This window comes from Staurois parvus, unplaced genomic scaffold (genome assembly GCF_062004578.1).
Source record: "Staurois parvus isolate SC_StPar_1 unplaced genomic scaffold, SC_StPar_1.0 ptg000341l, whole genome shotgun sequence".
NCBI lineage: Eukaryota > Metazoa > Chordata > Amphibia > Anura > Ranidae > Staurois > Staurois parvus.
This window is the reverse complement of record NW_028318137.1, coordinates 1937835-1950816: the sequence shown is the minus strand read 5'-3', so window position 1 is coordinate 1950816 and position 12982 is coordinate 1937835. Positions and strand designations below refer to the sequence as shown.

The 12982-nt window shown below is 43.8% G+C and overlaps 1 protein-coding gene and 1 long non-coding RNA gene across 3 annotated transcripts in view; one reads left to right on the top strand and one right to left on the bottom strand.

The window, feature by feature from the left end:
• The window catches only part of TCF20 (transcription factor 20), a 497541-nt gene that overhangs the window by 468801 nt on the left and 15758 nt on the right, over positions 1–12982 (bottom strand). The gene's annotated exons all lie outside the window — the stretch shown is intronic.
• LOC149456932 (uncharacterized) lies at positions 2645–7932 on the top strand. Its single transcript, XR_016313779.1, has 2 exons — positions 2645–3211; positions 6958–7932. It is a non-coding gene; the product is annotated as an uncharacterized LOC149456932 (long non-coding RNA).

Genomic DNA, 12982 nt, shown 5'->3' with positions numbered 1-12982 from the left:
CTAACACAAGGGGGCGCAGCACTCCCCCCACGCAACTAATGTGTCCACCAGACACAGCGGTATGCAGATCCCATGATCACAATGCTAGCAAAGCTGTTATGAATCAACGTGATTCATAACAGCTTTGCTTCTGTTCAAGGTGAGCTGTGATTGGCCCACAACATTCACATGGTACATGGGGCCCAATCACAACACCCTGCACCATGTGACCAGCTTGAGGGCCCCCCCCTCAGATTAGTACAATGTTGCTATGCTAACATTGTACTACTCCTATTAAAGTGAAAAAAAAAAAAAACGGCATGGGGTCCCCCCTCCTATCCATACCAAGCCCTTCGGGTCTGGTATGGATATTAAGGGGTGACTCCACGCCAAAATTAAAAAAAAAAAAAAAAAAAAGAAACTGTTTGGGGTTTCCCCCCAAAATCCATACCAAACCCTTATCCGAGCATGCAGCCAGGCAGGTCAGGAAAGGAGGTGGGGGGATGGGGGGACAAGTGAGCGCCCCCCCTCCTGAACCATACCAGGCCACATGCCCTCAACATGGGGGGGGGGGCTTTGGGGCAGGGGGGCTACAGATCTCGGCGCCCCCCTATGTGAATGAGTATGCCATACATGGTACCGCTACTAATTCACAAAAAAACAAAGTGTAGTGTAAAAAACCACAGGACACGGTGTTAGGCTCCGGCGACTCGAAAAAAAAAGTTCCGCTTCCGACGGTGGCTGCCAGCCTTCTGCAGTGAGGTTCGGTGACAGCTTTTAAATATGTAAGGGGCGGGGCCATCCAGGGACATCATGCGAGTAACCACGCCCCACGTGACATCATTGATGGGGTGGGATCACATGCGTGATGTCCCCAGCTGCCCGGCCCATTACATATTTAAGAGCTGTCACCAAACCTCACTGCAGAAGGCTGGGCGGGGCCAGCCGGGGTCATCACGCATGTGATCCCACCCCATGTGACATCAATGATGTCACATGGGGCGAGGTCACTCGGATGATGTCCCCAGCTGGCCCCATCCCTTGCATATTTAGGAACCGTCACCAAACCTCACTGCAGAAGGCTGGGGAGCCATCGGAAGCGTTACGGTTTTTTCTTTTTTCGGGTCGCTGGAGCCTGACACCGTGATTGACGTTGGATCTACTTCGGGGGACATTGTTTTATTAAAGGACTTGTCAAAGACTGTGTCCTGTGGTTTTTTACACTACAGTTTTTTTGTGAATGAGTAGCGGTACCATGTCCCCAACACTCATTCACGTGGGGGGGCCGGATCTGGGGGCCCCCTTGTTAAAGTGGGCTTCCAGATTCTGATAAGCCCCCTGCCCGCAGACCCCCACAACCATCAGCCAGAGTTGTGGGGAAGAGGCCCTTGTCAAGGTGCTTTGGGGAGGGGGGAGTCCCCTCTGCCCCAAAGCACCCCCCCATGTTGAAGGCATGTGGGCTGATATGGTTCCCCTTTCCTGACCTGCCGGACTGCATGCTCTAATAAGAATCTGGTCTGAATTTTGGGTGGAACCCCACGCCGTTTTTTTTTTTTTTCAAATTTTGGCGTGGAGTTACCCCTTAATATCCATACCAGACCCGAGCTTGGTGTGGATGGCAGGGGGGACCCCACGTCATTTTTTAAATTTTTTTTTTAATTCCCTACATTGCTTTAACATTCAGCTGTCAGTGGGGAACTCCCCCGACGGCTGAAAACATGACGCTACATTGGTTTTCACTACTAAAACGCCGCATGACTTGATAAAATAACTCATGCAGGATTTTAGTAGCGACAACCATGTGTTAATGTTTCAGCTGTCAGCGGGGTTCCCCACTGACAGCTGGATGTTAAAGAAATTCTGTAAATTAAATTTAAAAAATGGCGTGGGGTCCCCCCTCCCATCCACACCAAGCCCTTCGGGTCTGGTATGGATATTGAGGGGTAACTCAATGCCAACATTAAAAAGAAACGGTGTGCGATATCCCCGAAATCCATACCAGACCCTTAACCGAGCATGCAGCCTGGCAGGTCAGGAAAGGGGGGGGCAAGCGAGTGCCCCCCCCCTCCTGAACCATACCAGGCCACATGCCCTCAACATGGGGGGGTGCTTTGGGGCAGGGGGGCTCACCCCCAAATCAACTTGTCCCCATGTTGATGGGGACAAGGGCCTCTTTCCCACAACCCTGGCCGGTGGTTGTGGGGGTCTGTGGGCGAGGGGCTTATCAGAATCTGGAAGCCCCCTTTAACAAGCGGGCCCCCCCCCACGTAAATGAGTATGGACTATATGGTTACGCTACTAATTCACAAAAAAAAAAAAAACAAAGTGTAGTGTAAAAAACCACAGGACACAGTCTTTGACAATAACAGAAAAATCTCAAAGAATGTCCCCCGAAGTAGATCCAACATCAATCACGGTGTAAGGCGCCGGCTCCCCCTGCCCCAAAGCACCCCCCTCCCATGTTGAGGGCATGTGGCCTGATATGATTCAGGAGGGGGGACGCTCGCTCGTCTCCCCCCCTTTCCTGACCTGCCGGGCTGCATGCTCGGATAAGGGTCTGGTATGGATTTTGGGGGGGACCCCACACCATTTCTTTTTTTACATTTTGGCAGGGAGTTACCCCTTAAGGGCTTGGTATGGATGGGAGGGGGGACCCCACGCTGAAAGGATTAAATGGAATATAACTGAATCCATTTTGTATACACTAATACAAGATGCTAGTTTAATATACATATATGAGATATGTGCACACTAACAAAACTGTCTATCTCAGCTTCATGTAGAAATGAGTGTTTTTGCAAACCCTTACAAAAAAAGCAGATAAGGTTTACTCTCATCTCTGAAAAGTTTTAACCACAAATTGGGTGTTAGGTCAGATTATAGCCATGGTCTGGGCTTTAGAGGAGATATGGTATGATAGATAAAACAGAAGAGTGAAAATGCAAACCTCATACAAATAATTGTTGAGTTAAGGTAAAACAATGTACATGTATTTGATTGGATGGTCAGAGGGTGTGTTTGCCTAAAGACTACAGTATAATAACCCCGATGTTATGCCAATAAAACTGAAGTGTTTGCAATCGCAACTGAGGTGACTTGAGTGCATTCACTTTCCGAGATCTCGTAGCTGTGTCCAGGTGTGACCGTTGGTATCTTGAGGGGGCCCCCAAGGAACAGGAAAAAGACCACCTACCTACTTTCAGTGGTGTCAGAAAGTGGGATAATTGCCAAGGTAAGTGAGAGTTTTATTTTTTAATGCTTTCTTTACCGAGGTAATTATTCTGAACTTCAGGGAAATTTGGTGGTTGGAGTTTTAGACTAAGGGATTCTCGGCTCGGGGAATAATACTAGGACACACCTGGCACAGCACTTTGTATAATTTGTAAAAAGTGTGTTATTGTTGTTTTTTTGTCTTGTTTGTTAGTTTACTAATTTACTGCTATGGGTAATTCCTCAGGTAAGGAGGAAGGTCCCCATCATGTGCCGCCACAAAAGTTGATTAAGTTGTTTAGAAAAACTAGAAAGCTGAGGGGAAAGAACACATCTACCTTAAATGAAACTTGTAAAGAATATGTAGCAAGGGTATCTCCTTATGATATTTATTATGTTAATCCCTGGGTGGATAATTTAGTGGGATGGTCAAAAAGACTGGGTGGAGCTAGTTTTCCTTGTGAAGGGGGAAATGACACTATGTGTATGGATATGATTAGAGGAATGTGTTTGCAGGAACAGCCTCAGGTAGGTATCTGGGGGACTGGAAATCCAGATTGGGACAAGAATTATATGTATGAAGGGGGTAAGAATTGGTTGAAGTATGCAGGCTATAAGACTCTAATTGTAGCAAATGATTTCACACCACCACCGCCATACAAACACAGCGAGACGTCCTGCCCCTACAGCTCCACATGCAGCCCCATTATACCCAGCACTCCAACAGGTAAAACAAGTAGATGAAGATGAAGAGGTTCTTATTGCTGCTTCCCAGATATATACAGGGGAGTCAGAAGAATCTAGCTCCGATGGGGAAACTGGGAGTGTTAGTCAATGGGATACTGAGAGGGGTAAAGGGAAAGTAAAGAGACCACCATAAAGAAGGTAGAAAAGAGTGATAGAATTCTTAGGTCAGCAGAAAGTAACAAGGGGGAAGTTAAAGATGAGACAGCTGAGCTAGATATGATGAATTCAGCCTTTCCATTCATGATGATTGGGGAGCAGCTGATTTTAAAGGCAATAGATCCCAAGGAGCTGGATGCTATAGTACAGGGATGCCCTAATCCAAGGAAACCCCCACTTGCATTACACCTCCCCTCCTGGTACAAGCAAAAGATGGACAGGTCTGGTATCATAAATTTCATGTGCTCCTGCATTGCCGCTGTAGTCCCAGATATAACAACTTTGGTAAATGCTATACCTGCCAACGCCACACCTTTTACAGTAATTGATCTGTCAAATGCATTTTTTAGTGTCCCAGTTGACCCGGAGACACAGGTATTGTTTACTTTTTGTTTTCAAGGGGAGAGGCTAACCTGGACCCATCTCTCTCAGGGCTACTCGCTGGCAGCATATACCATGGCCAGTAGATCCATGCTCAATGACTGGGTACCCACCCATGGTTCAGTACTTATCCAATACGTGGATGATTTACTGATTAGTTCTGTGAGCGAGAAGGCGTGTCAGGCTGATTCATTATCATTGTTACGGTTTCTGGCTGATCAGGGACAGAAAGTCTCTCGCAAAAAGATGCAGTTTGTGGCACCACAAGTTGAGTACCTAGGATTTGTATTGTCTGAGGGCCAGAGGGGGCTGAGCCCAAGGAGAGTGGCAGCAATATGTCAACAACCAAAACCAGAAACTAAGGTTCAGATGCAATCCTTCCTAGGTATGGTAAACTATTGTAGACAGTGGATTCCTGACTGTTCTTATTATGACAATGTATTACGCCAAGTAACACTGAAAGATCAACCAGACCGTATTGAATGGACGCTGCCATTGGTGCAGGCATTTGAATATTTGAAGACAGCACTGGTCTCGTCTCCCGCATTAGGGTTACCGGATTATACTAAATCTTTTAATTTGTATTGTCAATCTGCATGTAAAACCATGGCTGCAGTACTAGCTCAAGAGCACGGAGGTGCCATGAGGCCGGTAGCATATTTATCAAAAACAATGCCCATCCCGGTCCAGGGCATGCCGGGGTGTCTCCAAGCTTTGTCTGTGTGTGCCTTGGCTGTGGAAATGGCATCTATCATAGTTTTGGGAAACCCATTGATATTACACACATCTCATCATGTCCTACATGTACTGAAAAACATTAACACTCAACACATGTCAGCACAACGCCTGGCGGGATGTGAAGTAATTTTGACATCCACCAATAATCTCACAGTTAAATACAGCCCATCTACATCAGGGCCATCTCTTTTATTGTCCTCCCTGCTTAATCTTCACAACACAAGGTCACCAGAATTGCAGGAGGAGCACAATTGCCTGGATGTTATCCAAGCTGACACTTCTCCGCGACTAGATATGTTGGAGACTCCGATTCCTGGAGCCCCTGATGTGTTTGTCGATGGATCTTGTACACGCCCTAGTGATGCTACATACATCACAGGCTATGCAGTAGTAGAACCACCTCTTATTATTGAAACAGGTTCCATCCCCTACCCCAGTGCACAAGCAGCTGAATTAGTGGCCCTAACACGAGCTTGCACTCTTTATCAAGATCGAGATGTTAACATATACACAGATTCTAAATATGTCTTTGAGGTTGTACATGATTTTGGCCGTATTTGGCAACGCCGTGGTTTTACTACGGCCGATGGCAAGTCAATATCTCATCATTCTTTGATCCAGGATTTGCTTGCTGCACTCCAACTTCCAAGAAGGATAGCGGTCATTAAAGTGCGGGCACATACTAATGCCAAAGACCCAGTCACAAAAGGCAATGCTATGCAGATGCAGCTGCAAAAACTGCAGGGCAACTGCATAATCGAACAGATCTATCTATGGTAATGTTGTCCACTCCATCCCTACTGTCAAATGAGCTTTTAGGTACACTGCAGGCACAAGCCTCTGAGAGTGAAGTTGATTTTTGGGCTAGCAGAGGTTTGACACAAGACAAACATGGTCTTATGTCAAAAGAGGGGATTGTAGGACTTCCACAGGCAGCTGCTGTATTATTCATTCAAAATTTTCATGGTGTAGGTCATAAGGGAAAACAGTTAGTGGAGAAAGAAATGCGCAAACTATTTTGTGTATGGTTTCTCCATGATTTGGTGGAGGAAACATTGGGAAGGTGCCTTACTTGTTTACAAAACAACCCTGGGCATGGCCAGCATGGGAAACATGAACATTTAACACCCCCTGAGGCACCATTCACACATCTACAGATATATTTTACACATCTCCCTAAATCAAAAGAAGGAGATAAGTTGTTGGTGGTAGTAGACAGATTTTCAGGTTGGCCGGAAGCTTTCCCATGTAGGAATGAAACAGCAGAGACAGTGGTCAAGGTTTTGTGTAAGGAAATCATCCCTAGATGGGGTTCTCCTTTGTTCATAGAAAGCGATCAGGGACCAGCTTTTACTGCAGCAGTGACTCAGGGAGTCTCAAAGGCTTTGAGTATTCAATGGAAGCTCCATATTCCTTATCACCCTCAGAGTTCTGGAGTAGTGGAAAGAATGAATAGAACAATTAGGGATAAATTAGTGAAAGCCACAGGAGGGACTCTGAAGAATTGGCCAGCTGTGTTACCTGCTATACTAGCTGAAATAAGGATGACACCTCATAAACGGAGTAAGTTGTCTCCCTTTGAGATACTAATGGGCAGACCATTCCCTACCCCTTGGACTAGACAGCAACCCCCTCTGTGGTAGAAAGGAGATTTAGAGGTAATACAGGCAGAATTATGTAAAAGCATTGTGTGAAAAGTTGAATAGAGAACAAAATGATGCTGCTGTTTTTTTCTTTTATCCGCAGATCAACCAACCCACCCCTTCGAGGTAGGTGATCAAGTGGTGATCCGAAGACTGGATCCAAGGGTGAGACCCCGGTTTGGAGAACCTACAGTGATCGTGGCCATTACAAGTACAGCTGTTCTTACTGAAGGATCAGGCACCTGGATCCATGCATCAAGAGTAAAAAGGATTTCCCAAGATGAGACACAATCAAGCTGATCAACCAACAGAAGAAGGAGCCAAGAACTTTGCTACCCAACCTATTGGATCCCCATGAGGACTGGATGAACTTGATTATTATCTTAACAATAGTGACTGTTATTATTGTCCCACTATGGTTTCTATTGGAGATTTCATATGATAGAAAGTGGTTCAGAAACCCTCTGGGAGTTCAGGATGGGTGGAGGGTTACCTCATCACAACTGAATGATCATGTGTATCAAAATGAGAATTAATGAGAAGGAAAGGGAGGAAATGTTTTTGCTTCAACAATATGAGGAAATGCATGGGATTGAGACGATAGGGAGAGTAAGTCAATGAAAAGTGTTATCACTATGTGATAAAAGAGGGGACTGAAAAGATTAAATGGAATATAACTGAATCCATTTTGTATACACTAATACAAGATGCTAGTTTAATATACATATATGAGATATGTGCACACTAACAAAACTGTCTATCTCAGCTTCATGTAGAAATGAGTGTTTTTGCAAACCCTTACAAAAAAGCAGATAAGGTTTACTCTCATCTCTGAAAAGTTTTAACCACAAATTGGGTGTTAGGTCAGATTATAGCCATGGTCTGGGCTTTAGAGGAGATATGGTATGATAGATAAAGCAGAAGAGTGAAAATGCAAACCTCATACAAATAATTGTTGAGTTAAGGTAAAACAATGTACATGTATTTGATTGGATGGTCAGAGGGTGTGTTTGCCTAAAGACTACAGTATAATAACCCCGATGTTATGCCAATAAAACTGAAGTGTTTGCAATCGCAACTGAGGTGACTTGAGTGCATTCACTTTCCGAGATCTCGTAGCTGTGTCCAGGTGTGACCGTTGGTATCTTGAGGGGGCCCCCAAGGAACAGGAAAAAGACCACCTACCTACTTTCACACGCCATTTGTTATTATGGTGCTGGTTTTTAAATGTAATTTTCCCTTTTTTTTTTCTTCACTATAGCTCAGAAATTCAGCTGTCAATTCCCCCAGCTAAAAGAGAAAGTTTTCTTTGAATTTATATCCCTAAAGGAAACAAAGTTTATTACAAGATACAAAGTTTTCTGTAACTTTGGGGAAAGTGATACATAAGCTTGTGGACTATAGTGAAGAAAAAAAAAAGGCTGGCATTTAAAAATCAGTGCCGACATACACTTTGTATTGCGAAAAAAATTATTAACAATTGTGTAAACCGAGGCATTATTTTCAATGGATTTTCATTCGTAAACCGAAAATTACGTTAACCGAGGCGTTGGTAAACCAAGGTACACCTGTATTAGTATTGCAGTCCTTTGTATTGGGATACAAAGAACCAACATACATATGAATTGGCAACATAGCACAACATTTGTGTCACATTTGAGATATCTGGCTAGTTACACTGACCTTGCCCAGGGACTTAGGGTTGATTCACACCACAGAAATACAGGCTGGATTAGTGTTACAGCTCCATGGATGAGTGGTTAGCACTGCTGCCTCACAGCGCTAGAGTTGTCGGTTTGAATCCCAACCAGGGCAATGAATTTGCATGATCTCCCTGGGCAGCTACCCTATCATAGATGTGCTGGTGGCAGCATCTTTGCTTTCTGTCTAAATGATCCCTAGAATGTGAATTAGAATGAGGCCTTGTCTGTTCAAACACCTTTAAAGCTGCACCTTATGTGAATGTCAAAGGATGGGATGAGATAAGGACCTGGACTGATTGATTTGATAATGCTGGTTTGCACTCCACCCCCTTTTGGGAAGGTTTGTCCAGCTGAGAGCGAGAGAGAGAAAAGGATTTAAAAAAAAAAAAAAATTAATAAAATAATGGCATGGAGTCCCCCCCCCCCCCCAAATCCATAACAGACCCATATCCGAGCATGCAGATTCCACATGCCTTCAAATATTTATTTCCTTTGTTGAATTGCCTGCTTGGTTCACACTAGATGTGATTTAAAATTGTGCTTTTTGTTGGCAATTTCACCGTGTTTTCTGTAGATTTACCAATGAGTTATTGCGTTTTCAATTGTGTTTTGCATTGCGATTTCTATTGTAGTCTATATGTGAAAAAGCTACAAAATGCAGAAAAAGTTAGACAACAACTACTTTTGAAATTGTGCTGTAGCAAATCGCTTACGTTAAGACACTCACATCCACATTCACTAGATCCAATATCAGGTACAATTTCAATTCCCAAAATCGCACCTGAAATCGTGCCCCCTGGATGTGACTTGGCATGCGATTTGCATGCCCTGCGACTTGCGAATCGCATGCCAAATTGCATCCGATGTGACCGGGGGCTAACACCACAGTCACATCTAATCCGATTTGGAAATTGGGCAACTTACAGTGAAGTGGGAGACCTTGCACAATTGGTGGCTGACTAAATACTTTTTAGCCCCACTGTATATTGTCTTTCTCTGTATAAAAAGGAGGTGGTGGCAGTGTGAAGGGTTAATTGCATAATTAACCTGACCCAGTAACAAACGCTCCCAAGCTGCAGGTACACCGATTGTGGTCCAATTAGCTGGAAAATCGTTGTGCAGGGTGCAGCTGGGCGTGGCATTGTTACACACGTGACAGCGCGGTTTAAGATTGGCTAGTCCTTCGGTCACGAGTTTGGTGAGAAGGGCTGAGGTCTGACGCCGCTCCCATCACAGCACCCTATTGTCTGCTATTAGAGCAGTCACATGGGTGCGTTTCCGACACTGATTTCTAAAGTAGTACATGTACTACTTTTGTGGCGATTTGCATAGATATCTGTGTCAGATGTCTTGCAAATCGCAAGGAAATCGGCATCTTCACTGTACGTCACACAATTTCTAAATCGGCTTTAATGTGACCGGGGTGTAAGGCCTTTTTATGTTTGATTTCCTAAGTGTTCTTCCAATTTATGGGAATTCCGCATACTAGCAAAGGTGAACTGACATATTCAGTATTGCATGCGAGATGTGGTCATGTGACTGCCTTAACTCATGCGATAATCTGGAGTGAATTGTGCCCATAGAGCCAATAAATATTGCCATGGGATTCCCTTTCGCATCCCTTTCAATTTTCTGTTGTATGCTGCACAGGTACATTTCACTGTGGCTTTCTTTCTGACTCTGATTTGTGGGGCCTGTATGCCAAGGGTTAAGGCAGGTGGGAAGAGAATTAATCAGGTGCAAACACTTCCTCTGACCAAATGAATGACGGTGGTGGGTGTGGCCTATGTTATATAATGAGTTGCAGTAGTGGTGATTTTCGCCTTGTACAGGCCACGTTATTTTCTGCAAGTCCTTGCCTGTGGTGGTTTGGGGGAGGAAGAGATATTGTGGTGAATTGCCCCAGGACACACTCACACTGTGTTTTGATGTGGGCTGTAAATGTTTTTCATTTTTTTCCTTCTAAAAGGTGTGTTTGTGTGTTTATTATCTTTGCATTGTAATCCTAACACATGTTAATTGCTCTGCTCTTACAAATCTGCACTTGGCTAGTGTTTCATTTATTTAGACTGAAATGCAGTTTTCAGACAAACCTGATGAGAAATGTATGTGTGGTGGATTTGGGGAGGTGTTTTATTTTGGCAGGTATGTTTTTGATATTGATATTTTGATCTGCAGCCTGTTTTGTGGATAGATAAGCCTACTACGTGATTCGTATTAACTGTTTGTATCCTGCTGTAACCTGTGAAAGCACAGTTCATTAGAAGTATAATCTTTTATGAGCAGGACCGGTCTATTTTAGCAACATCAATCCTGCTTTTTTTTGTTCACCAAGAAATGGAATGTACCTACTTGTTGTTGCTGTCCAAATAAATGTGGAAAATGTATTTGATCAATAAACATTTGGACTATGTATTTTTTGGGGAGATTATTTCATGTTCTAGTTGAATGTACTAGCACCCTAACACCTATTTTTGCTAGCTATATAATATGCCCAAATCTTCCTTGTTAGTTTGGACATACTTGCATATGTGCACTCTAACAAACCAAAAGCCCCCTATTGCACCACAAGACCATGTTATCTACCAATGAATAGGTCGTGTTCAATGTGCAGCTAGCTATTCTTTTTCTACAATCTTCTTTACAGTAATAAATTAGGCCCCCAATTTATGTTGACTTTTGGCCTTTACCGGCAAATATATATTCGCCAATGTCATATACACAGTAGAGCCGCAAACATACATTAACCAATGTTATATACGCAGTAGAGCTGCAAACATATTCGCCAATGTCATATACATAATAGAACTGCAAACATATATTTGCAAATGTCATATACACAGTAGAACTGCAAACATATATTTGCGAATGTCATATACACAATGGAGCCTCATGGAAAATTGCTATGGTGCACAAATAAACGCCAAGATGACTGTTGGAGAAGGTGCTAGAGCAGCTGACATACAGGAAATACGTCATGACGTTTGCGAAAGGACGTTTGCACACACCCGGAAGTGGTAGTGGGAAGTGTTAGTGGATGGGAGTGTAGTTAGGAGAGTTTAGTGGTAATTTGCAAGTCTATTTTTTAGATTAGTGAATTGTTCTTTTGTGGAATTCCGGACCCCATCTGGACATGACGAGATCGCTGTTCTCCACCAAGGAGCTGATCCTCATTTGCCAGGGAAACATTACTAATAATTGTATTTTTAGTTGAAAACATGTCCAATTCCTAGATCCATTGAGGTACATAGCACAGATTCATGGTATTCCATAGAAGAAGTTATTGTTCTTCCTAACTATACAGGTGGCACAGACACAAGCATACACCCAGGGCCACTGTTAGATATCACGGAGCCCCGTACAGCATTCCTGACAGCCCACCACCACCAGAGAAAATATCCAAATTATATTTATGGTAAAAATACACTAAAAACATTATTAATGGACACAATCCCAACCTTATTTCTGTGAAATCTAAATGATAAAAAACTGTACTGAGTTCATAAATAAAGCTGTGTGTGTAATTGAGGTCTTGGGGCTCATGGGTGCTGTGGCCTGTAGAGTGGGAATCGGTGGTTTGTTTTTGTGGCTGTCGCCGTTTGCAGGCAACCTATGTTACACTATGGAAATGCTGCAGGTCATAATTTGACAAGCATATGGGTGCAGGTGTACAGCCCTGAACACAGACAGTAAGCATTCAGGGCCACTTCCCCACACCTTCACACCTGTCAGATTAAAACCTGTGTTCATACAGCTGCTGTGTCCCCATAGTGTAACAGGTGGCTCCAGCCACATGAACCCCCTCATTCATGCTGTATAGGCCAGAGGACTTCTGCGAATGTGGCATTTTTTACTTTTTTTTTCCTCAGCTCATTAATTTCAATGGGCTGCCTAACGTGTGGAAACATGCAAAAATACTGCAGGCATAAGTTGTATAAGGAGAGAGGTTTAAGAGCTCATTCACACTTGACTTTATTTCTAACTCTTGCCAAACGGCCCTATAGTGTTTGACAGGTGTTTGGGAAGCGTTTTTAACGCACCTCAAATGCTCCCCAAATGCCCTATGTGCGGTTTTGAGGCATGTGATAAGCATTTGCCAAGCGTTAATACCATTAAACTTCATTACAGGCATTTGTGGTACAGTTTTAACACTCCGAAAATGCCTAGCAACCACACCGAAATGTCTGCCAGGCATTTGAGGAGCGGCACCTAGACTTGAATGGGAGGCTTCAACTCCTCCCGACTTGACATGAGGCGCCAGTTTTGCCGTGATGCAATGCTCATGCTTCAGTGTGAACAGGACTGTGTGCTGCCATGTGCAGAATTTTCATAGGCGTTTGAGAAGCGTAAAAAACGCTTCCCAAACGCCTGTCTGACACCTGCTGACAAAGCTAGTGAGAAGATAAACAAAGTTGTAATGAAATA